This window comes from Carassius auratus, unplaced genomic scaffold, assembly GCF_003368295.1.
Source record: "Carassius auratus strain Wakin unplaced genomic scaffold, ASM336829v1 scaf_tig00051459, whole genome shotgun sequence".
In the NCBI taxonomy this organism is placed as follows: Eukaryota; Metazoa; Chordata; class Actinopteri; order Cypriniformes; family Cyprinidae; genus Carassius; species Carassius auratus.
In genome coordinates, this window is record NW_020527202.1 from 5,001 (window position 1) to 21,886 (window position 16,886).

Below are 16,886 nucleotides of genomic sequence, written 5' to 3' on the forward strand. Positions count from 1 at the left end.
TAATACCAGTTGCTTTAAGATTTTTGGAAATTTTTCACAAATTATATAATAATTTTGAAAAAAAAAAAAAAGTCAATGCCCGATCTCTGAATAATAGCAGGTTTTGCCTGGTTAGTACTTGGATGGAAGACGGCCGGGAAATACCAGTTGCTGTAATATTTTTGGCAATTTTTACTAATTACATAAAAATCTTGCAAAAAAAAAAAAAAGAGTAAATGCCCAATCTTTGAATCTTAGGAGGTATGGACCTGTTTAGTGCTTGGATAAGAGACCGCCTCGGAATACCATTTGCTGTAATATTTTTGGAAATTTGTACTAATTATATAATTATCTTGAAACAAAAAGAGTCAATGCCCAATCTTTGAATCTTAGCAGCTATGGACCTGTTTAGTGTTTGGATGGGAGACCCCCTGGTAATACCATGTGCTCTAATATTATTGGAAATTTATTGCTAATTATATAATAATCTTAAAAAAAGAGCCAATGCCCGATCTCTTAATCTTAGCAGGTATTGGCCTGGTTAGTGCTTGGATTGGAGACCGCCTCGGAATACCAGGTGCTGTAAGCTTTAGGGTTTTCATTCCTACTTATATAATGTATGGGCGATTTGATTGGCTGATCTTTAAATAGTCCTCTCTTTGCAGTATCCTTCGCTTGCGACCGTAACAACCTGGCTATGCCTGATCTCGTCTGCTCTCGGAAGCTAAGCAGGTTTGGTCCTGTATAATGTACCGGCGATTAGATTGGCTGATCTTTAAATAGCTCTCTCTTTGCAGCAGTCTTCGCTTATGGCCATACCACCCTGGCTATGCCAGATCATGTCTGAGCTCGGAAGCTAAGCAGGTTTGGGCCTGGTTAGTAATTGGATGGGAGACCCCCTGGTAATACCAGTTGCTTTAAGATTTTTGTAAATTTTTCACAAATTATATAATAATCTTGAAAAAAAAAAGAGTCAATGCCCATTCTTTGAATCTTAGCAGTCATGGACCTGTGTAGTGTTTGGATGGGAGACCCCCTGGTAATACCAGGTGCTCTAATATTATTGGAAATTTATTACTAATTATATAATAATCTTTAAAAAAAAGAGCCAATGCCTGATCTCTTAATCTTAGCAGGTATTGGCCTGGTTAGTGCTTGGATGGGAGACCGCCTGGGAATACCAGGTGCTGTAAGCTTTTGGGTTTTCATTCCTACTTATATAATGTATGGGCGATTTGATTGGCTGATCTTTAAATAGTCCTCTCTTTGCAGTATCCTTCGCTTGCGACCGTAACAACCTGGCTATGCCTGATCTCGTCTGCTCTCGGAAGCTAAGCAGGTTTGGTCCTGTATAATGTACCGGCGATTAGATTGGCTGATCTTTAAATAGCTCTCTCTTTGCAGCAGTCTTCGCTTATGGCCATACCACCCTGGCTATGCCAGATCATGTCTGAGCTCGGAAGCTAAGCAGGTGTGGGCCTGGTTAGTATTTGGATGGGAGACCCCCTGGTAATACCAGTTGCTTTAAGATTTTTGTAAATTTTTCACAAATTATATAATAATCTTAAAAAAAAAAAAGAGTCAATGCCCATTCTTTGAATCTTAGCAGTCATGGACCTGTTTAGTGTCTGGATGGGAGACCGCCTCGGAATACCAGGTGCTCTAATATTATTGGAAATTTATTACTAATTATATAATAATCTTAAAAAAAAAAAAAAAAAAAAAAAAAAGAGTCAATGCCCGATCTCTTAATCTTAGCAGGTATTGGCCTGGTTAGTGCTTGGATGGGAGACCGCCTGGGAATACCAGGTGCTTTAAGCTTTAGGGTTTTCTTTCCTACTTATATAATGTACCGGCGATTAGATTGACTGATCTTTAAATAGCTCTCTCTTTGCAGCAGTCTTCGCTTATGGCCATACCACCCTGGCTATGCCAGATCATGTCTGAGCTCGGAAACTAAGCAGGTTTCGGCCTGGTTAGTAATTGGATGGGAGACCCCCTGGTAATACCAGTTGCTTTAAGATTTTTGGAAATTTTTCACAAATTATATAATAATCTTGCAAGAAAAAAAGAAAGGAGTCAATGCCCCATATCTGAATCTTAGCAGGTATGGGCCTGGTTAGTAATTGGATGGGAGACACCCTGGTAATACCAGTTGCTTTAAGATTTTTGGAAATTTTTCACAAATTATATAATAATTTTGAAAAAAAAAAAAAGTCAATGCCCGATCTCTGAATAATAGCAGGTTTTGCCTGGTTAGTACTTGGATGGAAGACGGCCGGGAAATACCAGTTGCTGTAATATTTTTGGCAATTTTTACTAATTACATAAAAATCTTGCAAAAAAAAAAAAAAAAAGAGTAAATGCCCAATCTTTGAATCTTAGGAGGTATGGACCTGTTTAGTGCTTGGATGGGAGACCGCCTCGGAATACCATTTGCTGTAATATTTTTGGAAATTTGTACTAATTATATAATTATCTTGAAACAAAAAGAGTCAATGCCCAATCTTTGAATCTTAGAAGCTATGGACCTGTTTAGTGTTTGGATGGGAGACCGCCTCGGAAAACCAGGTGCTCTAATATTATTGGAAATGTATTACTAATTATATAATAATCTTTAAAAAAAAAAAAAAAAAAAAAAAGAGTCAATGCCCGATCTCTTAATCTTAGCAGGTATTGGCCTGGTTACTGCTTGGATGGGAGACCGCCTGGGAATACCAGGTGCTTTAAGCTTTAGGGTTTTCTTTCCTACTTATATAATGTACCGGCGATTAGATTGGCTGATCTTTAAATAGCTCTCTCTTTGCAGCAGTCTTCGCTTATGGCCATACCACCCTGGCTATGCCAGATCATGTCTGAGCTCGGAAGCTAAGCAGGTTTGGGCCTGGTTAGTAATTGGATGGGAGACCCCCTGGTAATACCAGTTGCTTTAAGATTTTTGTAAATTTTTCACAAATTATATAATAATCTTGAAAAAAAAAAAGAGTCAATGCCCATTCTTTGAATCTTAGCAGTCATGGACTTGTGTAGTGTTTGGATGGGAGACCCCCTGGTAATACCAGGTGCTCTAATGTTATTGGAAATTTATTACTAATTATATAATAATCTTTAAAAAAAAGAGCCAATGCCCGATCTCTTAATCTTAGCAGGTATTGGCCTGGTTAGTGCTTGGATGGGAGACCGCCTAGGAATACCAGGTGCTGTAAGCTTTTGGGTTTTCATTCCTACTTATATAATGTATGGGCGATTTGATTGGCTGATCTTTAAATAGTCCTCTCTTTGCAGTATCCTTCGCTTGCGACCGTAACAACCTGGCTATGCCTGATCTCGTCTGCTCTCGGAAGCTAAGCAGGTTTGGTCCTGTATAATGTACCGGCGATTAGATTGGCTGATCTTTAAGCTTTAGGGTTTTCTTTCCTACTTATATAATGTACCGGCGATTAGATTGGCTGATCTTTAAATAGCTCTCTCTTTGCAGCAGTCTTCGCTTATGGCCATACCACCCTGGCTATGCCAGATCATGTCTGAGCTCGGAAGCTAAGCAGGTTTGGGCCTGGTTAGTAATTGGATGGGAGACCCCCTGGTAATACCAGTTGCTTTAAGATTTTTGTAAATTTTTCACAAATTATATAATAATCTTGAAAAAAAAAAGAGTCAATGCCCATTCTTTGAATCTTAGCAGTCATGGACCTGTGTAGTGTTTGGATGGGAGACCCCCTGGTAATACCAGGTGCTCTAATATTATTGGAAATTTATTACTAATTATATAATAATCTTTAAAAAAAAGAGCCAATGCCTGATCTCTTAATCTTAGCAGGTATTGGCCTGGTTAGTGCTTGGATGGGAGACCGCCTGGGAATACCAGGTGCTGTAAGCTTTTGGGTTTTCATTCCTACTTATATAATGTATGGGCGATTTGATTGGCTGATCTTTAAATAGTCCTCTCTTTGCAGTATCCTTCGCTTGCGACCGTAACAACCTGGCTATGCCTGATCTCGTCTGCTCTCGGAAGCTAAGCAGGTTTGGTCCTGTATAATGTACCGGCGATTAGATTGGCTGATCTTTAAATAGCTCTCTCTTTGCAGCAGTCTTCGCTTATGGCCATACCACCCTGGCTATGCCAGATCATGTCTGAGCTCGGAAGCTAAGCAGGTTTGGGCCTGGTTAGTAATTGGATGGGAGACCCCCTGGTAATACCAGTTGCTTTAAGATTTTTGTAAATTTTTCACAAATTATATAATAATCTTGAAAAAAAAAAAGAGTCAATGCCCATTCTTTGAATCTTAGCAGTCATGGACTTGTGTAGTGTTTGGATGGGAGACCCCCTGGTAATACCAGGTGCTCTAATGTTATTGGAAATTTATTACTAATTATATAATAATCTTTAAAAAAAAGAGCCAATGCCCGATCTCTTAATCTTAGCAGGTATTGGCCTGGTTAGTGCTTGGATGGGAGACCGCCTAGGAATACCAGGTGCTGTAAGCTTTTGGGTTTTCATTCCTACTTATATAATGTATGGGCGATTTGATTGGCTGATCTTTAAATAGTCCTCTCTTTGCAGTATCCTTCGCTTGCGACCGTAACAACCTGGCTATGCCTGATCTCGTCTGCTCTCGGAAGCTAAGCAGGTTTGGTCCTGTATAATGTACCGGCGATTAGATTGGCTGATCTTTAAGCTTTAGGGTTTTCTTTCCTACTTATATAATGTACCGGCGATTAGATTGGCTGATCTTTAAATAGCTCTCTCTTTGCAGCAGTCTTCGCTTATGGCCATACCACCCTGGCTATGCCAGATCATGTCTGAGCTCGGAAGCTAAGCAGGTTTGGGCCTGGTTAGTAATTGGATGGGAGACCCCCTGGTAATACCAGTTGCTTTAAGATTTTTGTAAATTTTTCACAAATTATATAATAATCTTGAAAAAAAAAGAGTCAATGCCCATTCTTTGAATCTTAGCAGTCATGGACCTGTGTAGTGTTTGGATGGGAGACCCCCTGGTAATACCAGGTGCTCTAATATTATAGGAAATTTATTACTAATTATATAATAATCTTAAAAAAAAGAGCCAATGCCTGATCTCTTAATCTTAGCAGGTATTGGCCTGGTTAGTGCTTGGATGGGAGACCGCCTGGGAATACCAGGTGCTGTAAGCTTTTGGGTTTTCATTCCTACTTATATAATGTATGGGCGATTTGATTGGCTGATCTTTAAATAGTCCTCTCTTTGCAGTATCCTTCGCTTGCGACCGTAACAACCTGGCTATGCCTGATCTCGTCTGCTCTCGGAAGCTAAGCAGGTTTGGTCCTGTATAATGTACCGGCGATTAGATTGGCTGATCTTTAAATAGCTCTCTCTTTGCAGCAGTCTTCGCTTATGGCCATACCACCCTGGCTATGCCAGATCATGTCTGAGCTCGGAAGCTAAGCAGGTGTGGGCCTGGTTAGTAATTGGATGGGAGACCCCCTGGTAATACCAGTTGCTTTAAGATTTTTGTAAATTTTTCACAAATTATATAATAATCTTGAAAAAAAAAGAGTCAATGCCCATTCTTTGAATCTTAGCAGTCATGGACCTGTTTAGTGTCTGGATGGGAGACCGCCTCGGAAGACCAGGTGCTCTAATATTATTGGAAATTTATTACTAATTATATAATAATCTTAAAAAAAAAAAAGAGTCAATGCCCGATCTCTTAATCTTAGCAGGTATTGGCCTGGTTAGTGCTTGGATGGGAGACCGCCTGGGAATACCAGGTGCTTTAAGCTTTAGGGTTTTCTTTCCTACTTATATAATGTACCGGCGATTAGATTGACTGATCTTTAAATAGCTCTCTCTTTGCAGCAGTCTTCGCTTATGGCTATACCACCCTGGCTATGCCAGATCATGTCTGAGCTCGGAAACTAAGCAGGTTTCGGCCTGGTTAGTAATTGGATGGGAGACCCCCTGGTAATACCAGTTGCTTTAAGATTTTTGTAAATTTTTCACAAATTATATAATAATCTTGCAAGAAAAAAAGAAAGGAGTCAATGCCCCATATCTGAATCTTAGCAGGTATGGGCCTGGTTAGGAATTGGATGGGAGACACCCTGGTAATACCAGTTGCTTTAAGATTTTTGGAAATTTTTCACAAATTATATAATAATTTAGAAAAAAAAAAAAAAGTCAATGCCCGATCTCTGAATAATAGCAGGTTTTGCCTGGTTAGTACTTGGATGGAAGACGGCCGGGAAATACCAGTTGCTGTAATATTTTTGGCAATTTTTACTAATTACAAAAAAATCTTGCAAAAAAAAAAAAAAAAAGAGTAAATGCCCAATCTTTGAATCTTAGGAGGTATGGACCTGTTTAGTGCTTGGATAAGAGACCGCCTCGGAATACCATTTGCTGTAATATTTTTGGAAATTTGTACTAATTATATAATTATCTTGAAACAAAAAGAGTCAATGCCCAATCTTTGAATCTTAGCAGCTATGGACCTGTTTAGTGTTTGGATGGGAGACCCCCTGGTAATACCATGTGCTCTAATATTATTGGAAATTTATTACTAATTATATAATAATCTTAAAAAAAGAGCCAATGCCTGATCTCTTAATCTTAGCAGGTATTGGCCTGGTTAGTGCTTGGATTGGAGACCGCCTCGGAATACCAGGTGCTGTAAGCTTTTGGGTTTTCATTCCTACTTATATAATGTATGGGCGATTTGATTGGCTGATCTTTAAATAGTCCTCTCTTTGCAGTATCCTTCGCTTGCGACCGTAACAACCTGGCTATGCCTGAACTCGTCTGCTCTCGGAAGCTAAGCAGGTTTGGTCCTGTATAATGTACCGGCGATTAGATTGGCTGATCTTTAAATAGCTCTCTCTTTGCAGCAGTCTTCGCTTATGGCCATACCACCCTGGCTATGCCAGATCATGTCTGAGCTCGGAAGCTAAGCAGGTTTGGGCCTGGTTAGTAATTGGATGGGAGACCCCCTGGTAATACCAGTTGCTTTAAGATTTTTGTAAATTTTTCACAAATTATATAATAATCTTGAAAAAAAAAAGAGTCAATGCCCATTCTTTGAATCTTAGCAGTCATGGACCTGTGTAGTGTTTGGATGGGAGACCCCCTGGTAATACCAGGTGCTCTAATATTATTGGAAATTTATTACTAATTATATAATAATCTTTAAAAAAAAAGAGCCAATGCCTGATCTCTTAATCTTAGCAGGTATTGGCCTGGTTAGTGCTTGGATGGGAGACCGCCTGGGAATACCAGGTGCTGTAAGCTTTTGGGTTTTCATTCCTACTTATATAATGTATGGGCGATTTGATTGGCTGATCTTTAAATAGTCCTCTCTTTGCAGTATCCTTCGCTTGCGACCGTAACAACCTGGCTATGCCTGATCTCGTCTGCTCTCGGAAGCTAAGCAGGTTTGGTCCTGTATAATGTACCGGCGATTAGATTGGCTGATCTTTAAATAGCTCTCTCTTTGCAGCAGTCTTCGCTTATGGCCATACCACCCTGGCTATGCCAGATCATGTCTGAGCTCGGAAACTAAGCAGGTTTCGGCCTGGTTAGTAATTGGATGGGAGACCCCCTGGTAATACCAGTTGCTTTAAGATTTTTGGAAATTTTTCACAAATTATATAATAATCTTGCAAGAAAAAAAGAAAGGAGTCAATGCCCCATATCTGAATCTTAGCAGGTATGGGCCTGGTTAGTAATTGGATGGGAGACACCCTGGTAATACCAGTTGCTTTAAGATTTTTGGAAATTTTTCACAAATTATATAATAATTTTGAAAAAAAAAAAAAGTCAATGCCCGATCTCTGAATAATAGCAGGTTTTGCCTGGTTAGTACTTGGATGGAAGACGGCCGGGAAATACCAGTTGCTGTAATATTTTTGGCAATTTTTACTAATTACATAAAAATCTTGCAAAAAAAAAAAAAAAAAAGAGTAAATGCCCAATCTTTGAATCTTAGGAGGTATGGACCTGTTTAGTGCTTGGATGGGAGACCGCCTCGGAATACCATTTGCTGTAATATTTTTGGAAATTTGTACTAATTATATAATTATCTTGAAACAAAAAGAGTCAATGCCCAATCTTTGAATCTTAGAAGCTATGGACCTGTTTAGTGTTTGGATGGGAGACCGCCTCGGAAAACCAGGTGCTCTAATATTATTGGAAATGTATTACTAATTATATAATAATCTTTAAAAAAAAAAAAAAAAAAAAAAAGAGTCAATGCCCGATCTCTTAATCTTAGCAGGTATTGGCCTGGTTACTGCTTGGATGGGAGACCGCCTGGGAATACCAGGTGCTTTAAGCTTTAGGGTTTTCTTTCCTACTTATATAATGTACCGGCGATTAGATTGGCTGATCTTTAAATAGCTCTCTCTTTGCAGCAGTCTTCGCTTATGGCCATACCACCCTGGCTATGCCAGATCATGTCTGAGCTCGGAAGCTAAGCAGGTTTGGGGCCTGGTTAGTAATTGGATGGGAGACCCCCTGGTAATACCAGTTGCTTTAAGATTTTGTAAATTTTTCACAAATTATATAATAATCTTGAAAAAAAAAAAGAGTCAATGCCCATTCTTTGAATCTTAGCAGTCATGGACTTGTGTAGTGTTTGGATGGGAGACCCCCTGGTAATACCAGGTGCTCTAATGTTATTGGAAATTTATTACTAATTATATAATAATCTTTAAAAAAAAGAGCCAATGCCCGATCTCTTAATCTTAGCAGGTATTGGCCTGGTTAGTGCTTGGATGGGAGACCGCCTAGGAATACCAGGTGCTGTAAGCTTTTGGGTTTTCATTCCTACTTATATAATGTATGGGCGATTTGATTGGCTGATCTTTAAATAGTCCTCTCTTTACAGTATCCTTCGCTTGCGACCGTAACAACCTGGCTATGCCTGATCTCGTCTGCTCTCGGAAGCTAAGCAGATTTGGTCCTGTATAATGTACCGGCGATTAGATTGGCTGATCTTTAAGCTTTAGGGTTTTCTTTCCTACTTATATAATGTACCGGCGATTAGATTGGCTGATCTTTAAATAGCTCTCTCTTTGCAGCAGTCTTCGCTTATGGCCATACCACCCTGGCTATGCCAGATCATGTCTGAGCTCGGAAGCTAAGCAGGTTTGGGCCTGGTTAGTAATTGGATGGGAGACCCCCTGGTAATACAGTTGCTTTAAGATTTTTGTAAATTTTTCACAAATTATATAATAATCTTGAAAAAAAAAAGAGTCAATGCCCATTCTTTGAATCTTAGCAGTCATGGACCTGTGTAGTGTTTGGATGGGAGACCCCCTGGTAATACCAGGTGCTCTAATATTATTGGAAATTTATTACTAATTATATAATAATCTTTAAAAAAAGAGCCAATGCCTGATCTCTTAATCTTAGCAGGTATTGGCCTGGTTAGTGCTTGGATGGGAGACCGCCTGGGAATACCAGGTGCTGTAAGCTTTTGGGTTTTCATTCCTACTTATATAATGTATGGGCGATTTGATTGGCTGATCTTTAAATAGTCCTCTCTTTGCAGTATCCTTCGCTTGCGACCGTAACAACCTGGCTATGCCTGATCTCGTCTGCTCTCGGAAGCTAAGCAGGTTTGGTCCTGTATAATGTACCGGCGATTAGATTGGCTGATCTTTAAATAGCTCTCTCTTTGCAGCAGTCTTCGCTTATGGCCATACCACCCTGGCTATGCCAGATCATGTCTGAGCTCGGAAGCTAAGCAGGTGTGGGCCTGGTTAGTAATTGGATGGGAGACCCCCTGGTAATACCAGTTGCTTTAAGATTTTTGTAAATTTTTCACAAATTATATAATAATCTTGAAAAAAAAAAAGAGTCAATGCCCATTCTTTGAATCTTAGCAGTCATGGACCTGTTTAGTGTCTGGATGGGAGACCGCCTCGGAATACCAGGTGCTCTAATATTAATGGAAATTTATTACTAATTATATAATAATCTTAAAAAAAAAAAAAAAAAAAAAAAAAAAGAGTCAATGCCCGATCTCTTAATCTTAGCAGGTATTGGCCTGGTTAGTGCTTGGATGGGAGACTGCCTGGGAATACCAGGTGCTTTAAGCTTTAGGGTTTTCTTTCCTACTTATATAATGTACCGGCGATTAGATTGACTGATCTTTAAATAGCTCTCTCTTTGCAGCAGTCTTCGCTTATGGCTATACCACCCTGGCTATGCCAGATCATGTCTGAGCTCGGAAACTAAGCAGGTTTCGGCCTGGTTAGTAATTGGATGGGAGACCCCCTGGTAATACCAGTTGCTTTAAGATTTTTGGAAATTTTTCACAAATTATATAATAATCTTGCAAGAAAAAAAGAAAGGAGTCAATGCCCCATATCTGAATCTTAGCAGGTATGGGCCTGGTTAGGAATTGGATGGGAGACACCCTGGTAATACCAGTTGCTTTAAGATTTTTGGAAATTTTTCACAAATTATATAATAATTTTGAAAAAAAAAAAAAAGTCAATGCCCGATCTCTGAATAATAGCAGGTTTTGCCTGGTTAGTACTTGGATGGAAGACGGCCGGGAAATACCAGTTGCTGTAATATTTTTGGCAATTTTTACTAATTACATAAAAATCTTGCAAAAAAAAAAAAAAAGAGTAAATGCCCAATCTTTGAATCTTAGGAGGTATGGACCTGTTTAGTGCTTGGATAAGAGACCGCCTCGGAATACCATTTGCTGTAATATTTTTGGAAATTTGTACTAATTATATAATTATCTTGAAACAAAAAGAGTCAATGCCCAATCTTTGAATCTTAGCAGCTATGGACCTGTTTAGTGTTTGGATGGGAGACCCCCTGGTAATACCATGTGCTCTAATATTATTGGAAATTTATTGCTAATTATATAATAATCTTAAAAAAAGAGCCAATGCCCGATCTCTTAATCTTAGCAGGTATTGGCCTGGTTAGTGCTTGGATTGGAGACCGCCTCGGAATACCAGGTGCTGTAAGCTTTAGGGTTTTCATTCCTACTTATATAATGTATGGGCGATTTGATTGGCTGATCTTTAAATAGTCCTCTCTTTGCAGTATCCTTCGCTTGCGACCGTAACAACCTGGCTATGCCTGATCTCGTCTGCTCTCGGAAGCTAAGCAGGTTTGGTCCTGTATAATGTACCGGCGATTAGATTGGCTGATCTTTAAATAGCTCTCTCTTTGCAGCAGTCTTCGCTTATGGCCATACCACCCTGGCTATGCCAGATCATGTCTGAGCTCGGAAGCTAAGCAGGTTTGGGCCTGGTTAGTAATTGGATGGGAGACCCCCTGGTAATACCAGTTGCTTTAAGATTTTTGTAAATTTTTCACAAATTATATAATAATCTTGAAAAAAAAAAGTGAATGCCCAATCTTTGAATCTTAGCAGTCATTGACCTGTGTAGTGTTTGGATGGGAGACCCCCTGGTAATACCAGGTGCTCTAATATTATTGGAAATTTATTACTAATTATATAATAATCTTGAAAAAAAAAAGAGTGAATGCCCGATCTCTTAATCTTAGCAGGTATTGGCCTGGTTAGTGCTTGGATGGGAGACCGCCTCGGAATACCAGGTGCTGTAAGCTTTTGGATTTTCATTCCTACTTATATAATGTATGGGCGATTTGATTGGCTGATCTTTAAATAGTCTTCTCTTTGCAGTATCCTTCGCTTGCGACCGTAACAACCTGGCTATGCCTGATCTCGTCTGCTCTCGGAAGCTAAGCAGGTTTGGTCCTGTATAATGTACCGGCGATTAGATTGGCTGATCTTTAAATAGCTCTCTCTTTGCAGCAGTCTTCGCTTATGGCCATTCCACCCTGGCTATGCCAGATCATGTCTGAGCTCGGAAACTAAGCAGGTTTCGGCCTGGTTAGTAATTGGATGGCAGACCCCCTGGTAATACCAGTTGCTTTAAGATTTTTGGAAATTTTTCACAAATTATATAATAATCTTGCAAGAAAAAAAGAAAGGAGTCAATGCCCCATATCTGAATCTTAGCAGGTATGGGCCTGGTTAGTAATTGGATGGGAGACACCCTGGTAATACCAGTTGCTTTAAGATTTTTGGAAATTTTTCACAAATTATATAATAATCTTGAAAAAAAAAAAAAAGTCAATGCCCGATCTCTGAATAATAGCAGGTTTTGCCTGGTTAGTACTTGGATGGAAGACGGCTGGGAAATACCAGTTGCTGTAATTTTTTGGCAATTTTTACTAATTACATAATAATCTTGCAACAAAAAAAAAAAAAAAAAAAGAGTAAATGCCCAATCTTTGAATCTTAGGAGGTATGGACCTGTTTAGTGCTTGGATGGGAGACCGCCTCGGAATACCAGTTGCTGTAATATTTTTGGAAATTTGTACTAATTATATAATTATCTTGAAACAAAAAGAGTCAATGCCCAATCTTTGAATCTTAGCAGCTATGGGCCTGTTTAGTGTTTGGATGGGAGACCGCCTCGGAAAACCAGGTGCTCTAATATTATTGGAAATTCATTACTAATTATATAATAATCTTTAAAAAAAAAAAAAAAGAGTCAATGCCCGATCTCTTAATCTTAGCAGGTATTGGCCTGGTTAGTGCTTGGATGGGAGACCGCCTGGGAATACCAGGTGCTTTAAGCTTTAGGGTTTTCTTTCCTACTTATATAATGTACCGGCGATTAGATTGGCTGATCTTTAAATAGCTCTCTCTTTGCAGCAGTCTTCGCTTATGGCCATACCACCCTGGCTATGCCAGATCATGTCTGAGCTCGGAAGCTAAGCAGGTTTGGGCCTGGTTAGTAATTGGATGGGAGACCCCCTGGTAATACCAGTTGCTTTAAGATTTTTGTAAATTTTTCACAAATTATATAATAATCTTGAAAAAAAAAGAGTGAATGCCCAATCTTTGAATCTTAGCAGTCATTGACCTGTGTAGTGTTTGGATGGGAGACCCCCTGGTAATACCAGGTGCTCTAATATTATTGGAAATTTATTACTAATTATATAATAATCTTAAAAAAAAAGAGCCAATGCCCGATCTCTTAATCTTAGCAGGTATTGGCCTGGTTAGTGCTTGGATGGGAGACCGCCTCGGAATACCAGGTGCTGTAAGCTTTTAGATTTTCATTCCTACTTATATAATGTACCGGCGATTAGATTGGCTGATCTTTAAATAGCTCTCTCTTTGCAGCAGTCTTCGCTTATGGCCATACCACCCTGGCTATGCCAGATCATGTCTGAGCTCGGAAGCTAAGCAGGTTTGGGCCTGGTTAGTAATTGGATGGGAGACCCCTGGTAATACCAGTTGCTTTAAGATTTTTGTAAATTTTTCACAAATTATATAATAATCTTGAAAAAAAAAAAGAGTCAATGCCCATTCTTTGAATCTTAGCAGTCATGGACTTGTGTAGTGTTTGGATGGGAGACCCCCTGGTAATACCAGGTGCTCTAATGTTATTGGAAATTTATTACTAATTATATAATAATCTTTAAAAAAAAGAGCCAATGCCCGATCTCTTAATCTTAGCAGGTATTGGCCTGGTTAGTGCTTGGATGGGAGACCGCCTAGGAATACCAGGTGCTGTAAGCTTTTGGGTTTTCATTCCTACTTATATAATGTATGGGCGATTTGATTGGCTGATCTTTAAATAGTCCTCTCTTTACAGTATCCTTCGCTTGCGACCGTAACAACCTGGCTATGCCTGATCTCGTCTGCTCTCGGAAGCTAAGCAGGTTTGGTCCTGTATAATGTACCGGCGATTAGATTGGCTGATCTTTAAGCTTTAGGGTTTTCTTTCCTACTTATATAATGTACCGGCGATTAGATTGGCTGATCTTTAAATAGCTCTCTCTTTGCAGCAGTCTTCGCTTATGGCCATACCACCCTGGCTATGCCAGATCATGTCTGAGCTCGGAAGCTAAGCAGGTTTGGGCCTGGTTAGTAATTGGATGGGAGACCCCCTGGTAATACCAGTTGCTTTAAGATTTTTGTAAATTTTTCACAAATTATATAATAATCTTGAAAAAAAAAAGAGTCAATGCCCATTCTTTGAATCTTAGCAGTCATGGACCTGTGTAGTGTTTGGATGGGAGACCCCCTGGTAATACCAGGTGCTCTAATATTATTGGAAATTTATTACTAATTATATAATAATCTTTAAAAAAAGAGCCAATGCCTGATCTCTTAATCTTAGCAGGTATTGGCCTGGTTAGTGCTTGGATGGGAGACCGCCTGGGAATACCAGGTGCTGTAAGCTTTTGGGTTTTCATTCCTACTTATATAATGTATGGGCGATTTGATTGGCTGATCTTTAAATAGTCCTCTCTTTGCAGTATCCTTCGCTTGCGACCGTAACAACCTGGCTATGCCTGATCTCGTCTGCTCTCGGAAGCTAAGCAGGTTTGGTCCTGTATAATGTACCGGCGATTAGATTGGCTGATCTTTAAATAGCTCTCTCTTTGCAGCAGTCTTCGCTTATGGCCATACCACCCTGGCTATGCCAGATCATGTCTGAGCTCGGAAGCTAAGCAGGTGTGGGCCTGGTTAGTAATTGGATGGGAGACCCCCTGGTAATACCAGTTGCTTTAAGATTTTTGTAAATTTTTCACAAATTATATAATAATCTTGAAAAAAAAAAGAGTCAATGCCCATTCTTTGAATCTTAGCAGTCATGGACCTGTTTAGTGTCTGGATGGGAGACCGCCTCGGAATACCAGGTGCTCTAATATTAATGGAAATTTATTACTAATTATATAATAATCTTAAAAAAAAAAAAAAAAAAAAAAAAAAAAGAGTCAATGCCCGATCTCTTAATCTTAGCAGGTATTGGCCTGGTTAGTGCTTGGATGGGAGACTGCCTGGGAATACCAGGTGCTTTAAGCTTTAGGGTTTTCTTTCCTACTTATATAATGTACCGGCGATTAGATTGACTGATCTTTAAATAGCTCTCTCTTTGCAGCAGTCTTCGCTTATGGCTATACCACCCTGGCTATGCCAGATCATGTCTGAGCTCGGAAACTAAGCAGGTTTCGGCCTGGTTAGTAATTGGATGGGAGACCCCCTGGTAATACCAGTTTGCTTTAAGATTTTTGGAAATTTTTCACAAATTATATAATAATCTTGCAAGAAAAAAAGAAAGGAGTCAATGCCCCATATCTGAATCTTAGCAGGTATGGGCCTGGTTAGGAATTGGATGGGAGACACCCTGGTAATACCAGTTGCTTTAAGATTTTTTGGAAATTTTTCACAAATTATATAATAATTTTGAAAAAAAAAAAAAGTCAATGCCCGATCTCTGAATAATAGCAGGTTTTTGCCTGGTTAGTACTTGGATGGAAGACGGCCGGGAAATACCAGTTGCTGTAATATTTTTGGCAATTTTTTACTAATTACATAAAAATCTTGCAAAAAAAAAAAAAAGAGTAAATGCCCAATCTTTGAATCTTAGGAGGTATGGACCTGTTTAGTGCTTGGATAAGAGACCGCCTCGGAATACCATTTGCTGTAATATTTTTGGAAATTTGTACTAATTATATAATTATCTTGAAACAAAAAGAGTCAATGCCCAATCTTTGAATCTTAGCAGCTATGGACCTGTTTAGTGTTTGGATGGGAGACCCCCTGGTAATACCATGTGCTCTAATATTATTGGAAATTTATTACTAATTATATAATAATCTTAAAAAAAGAGCCAATGCCCGATCTCTTAATCTTAGCAGGTATTGGCCTGGTTAGTGCTTGGATTGGAGACCGCCTCGGAATACCAGGTGCTGTAGCTTTAGGGTTTCATTCCTACTTATATAATGTATGGGCGATTTGATTGGCTGATCTTTAAATAGTCTCTCTTTGCAGTATCTTCGCTTGCGACCGTAACCAACCTGGCTATGCCTGATCTCGTCTGCTCTCGGAAGCTAAGCAGGTTTGGTCCTGTTTATAATGTACCGGCGATTAGATTGGCTGATCTTTAAATAGCTCTCTCTTGCAGCAGTCTTCGCTTATGGCCATACCACCCTGGCTATGCCAGATCATGTCTGAGCTCGAAGCTAAGCAGGTTTGGGCCTGGTTAGTAATTGGATGGGAGACCCCCTGGTAATACCAGTTGCTTTAAGATTTTTGTAAATTTTTCACAAATTATATAATAATCTTGAAAAAAAAAAGAGTCAATGCCCATTCTTGAATCTTAGCAGTCATGGACCTGTGTAGTGTTTGGATGGGAGACCCCCTGGTAATACCAGGTGCTCTAATATTTTGGAAATTTATTACTAATTATATAATAATCTTGAAAAAAAAAGAGTCAATGCCCGATCTCTTAATCTTAGCAGGTATTGGCCTGGTTAGTGCTTGGATGGGAGACCGCCTCGGAATACCAGGTGCTGTAAGCTTTTGGGTTTTCATTCCTACTTATATAATGTATGGGCGATTTGATTGGCTGATCTTTAAATAGTCTTCTCTTTGCAGTATCCTTCGCTTGCGACGTAACAACCTGGCTATGCCTGATCTCGTCTGCTCTCGGAAGCTAAGCAGGTTTGTCCTGTATAATGTACCGGCGATTAGATTGCTGATCTTTAAATAGCTCTCTCTTTGCAGCAGTCTTCGCTTATGGCCATCTCCACCCTGGCTATGCCAGATCATGTCTGAGCTCGGAAACTAAGCAGGTTTCGGCCTGGTTAGTAATTGGATGCAGACCCCCTGGTAATACCAGTTGCTTTAAGATTTTTGAAATTTTTCACAAATTATATATAATCTTGCAAGAAAAAAAGAAAGGAGTCAATGCCCCATATCTGAATCTTAGCAGTATTGGCCTGGTTAGTGAATTGGATGGGAGACACCCTGGTAATACCAGTTGCTTTAAGATTTTTGGAATTTTTCACAAATTATATAATAATCTTGAAAAAAAAAAAAAAAGTCAATGCCCGATCTCTGAATAAT

At 39.3% G+C, this 16,886-nt stretch overlaps 21 pseudogenes; all 21 read left to right on the plus strand.

Moving 5' to 3' along the window:
- Nucleotides 1-784: 784 nt before the first annotated feature.
- LOC113089930 (uncharacterized) lies at nucleotides 785-903 on the plus strand (annotated as a pseudogene).
- Nucleotides 904-1,391: 488 nt separating this feature from the next.
- On the plus strand, nucleotides 1,392-1,510 carry LOC113089921 (uncharacterized; annotated as a pseudogene).
- Nucleotides 1,511-1,884: 374 nt separating this feature from the next.
- LOC113089925 (uncharacterized) lies at nucleotides 1,885-2,003 on the plus strand (annotated as a pseudogene).
- A 793-nt stretch (nucleotides 2,004-2,796) lies between these two features.
- On the plus strand, nucleotides 2,797-2,915 carry LOC113089933 (uncharacterized; annotated as a pseudogene).
- A 550-nt stretch (nucleotides 2,916-3,465) lies between these two features.
- Nucleotides 3,466-3,584, plus strand: LOC113089934 (uncharacterized; annotated as a pseudogene).
- A 488-nt stretch (nucleotides 3,585-4,072) lies between these two features.
- LOC113089907 (uncharacterized) lies at nucleotides 4,073-4,191 on the plus strand (annotated as a pseudogene).
- A 550-nt stretch (nucleotides 4,192-4,741) lies between these two features.
- Nucleotides 4,742-4,860, plus strand: LOC113089908 (uncharacterized; annotated as a pseudogene).
- A 486-nt stretch (nucleotides 4,861-5,346) lies between these two features.
- Nucleotides 5,347-5,465, plus strand: LOC113089915 (uncharacterized; annotated as a pseudogene).
- A 358-nt stretch (nucleotides 5,466-5,823) lies between these two features.
- On the plus strand, nucleotides 5,824-5,942 carry LOC113089931 (uncharacterized; annotated as a pseudogene).
- A 909-nt stretch (nucleotides 5,943-6,851) lies between these two features.
- LOC113089909 (uncharacterized) lies at nucleotides 6,852-6,970 on the plus strand (annotated as a pseudogene).
- A 489-nt stretch (nucleotides 6,971-7,459) lies between these two features.
- LOC113089926 (uncharacterized) lies at nucleotides 7,460-7,578 on the plus strand (annotated as a pseudogene).
- A 794-nt stretch (nucleotides 7,579-8,372) lies between these two features.
- LOC113089919 (uncharacterized) lies at nucleotides 8,373-8,492 on the plus strand (annotated as a pseudogene).
- A 549-nt stretch (nucleotides 8,493-9,041) lies between these two features.
- Nucleotides 9,042-9,159, plus strand: LOC113089920 (uncharacterized; annotated as a pseudogene).
- A 487-nt stretch (nucleotides 9,160-9,646) lies between these two features.
- Nucleotides 9,647-9,765, plus strand: LOC113089916 (uncharacterized; annotated as a pseudogene).
- Nucleotides 9,766-10,140: 375 nt separating this feature from the next.
- On the plus strand, nucleotides 10,141-10,259 carry LOC113089932 (uncharacterized; annotated as a pseudogene).
- A 907-nt stretch (nucleotides 10,260-11,166) lies between these two features.
- Nucleotides 11,167-11,285, plus strand: LOC113089910 (uncharacterized; annotated as a pseudogene).
- A 1,397-nt stretch (nucleotides 11,286-12,682) lies between these two features.
- Nucleotides 12,683-12,801, plus strand: LOC113089911 (uncharacterized; annotated as a pseudogene).
- A 355-nt stretch (nucleotides 12,802-13,156) lies between these two features.
- LOC113089922 (uncharacterized) lies at nucleotides 13,157-13,274 on the plus strand (annotated as a pseudogene).
- Nucleotides 13,275-13,824: 550 nt separating this feature from the next.
- On the plus strand, nucleotides 13,825-13,943 carry LOC113089913 (uncharacterized; annotated as a pseudogene).
- A 487-nt stretch (nucleotides 13,944-14,430) lies between these two features.
- LOC113089917 (uncharacterized) lies at nucleotides 14,431-14,549 on the plus strand (annotated as a pseudogene).
- A 1,401-nt stretch (nucleotides 14,550-15,950) lies between these two features.
- Nucleotides 15,951-16,068, plus strand: LOC113089927 (uncharacterized; annotated as a pseudogene).
- Nucleotides 16,069-16,886: the final 818 nt, after the last annotated feature.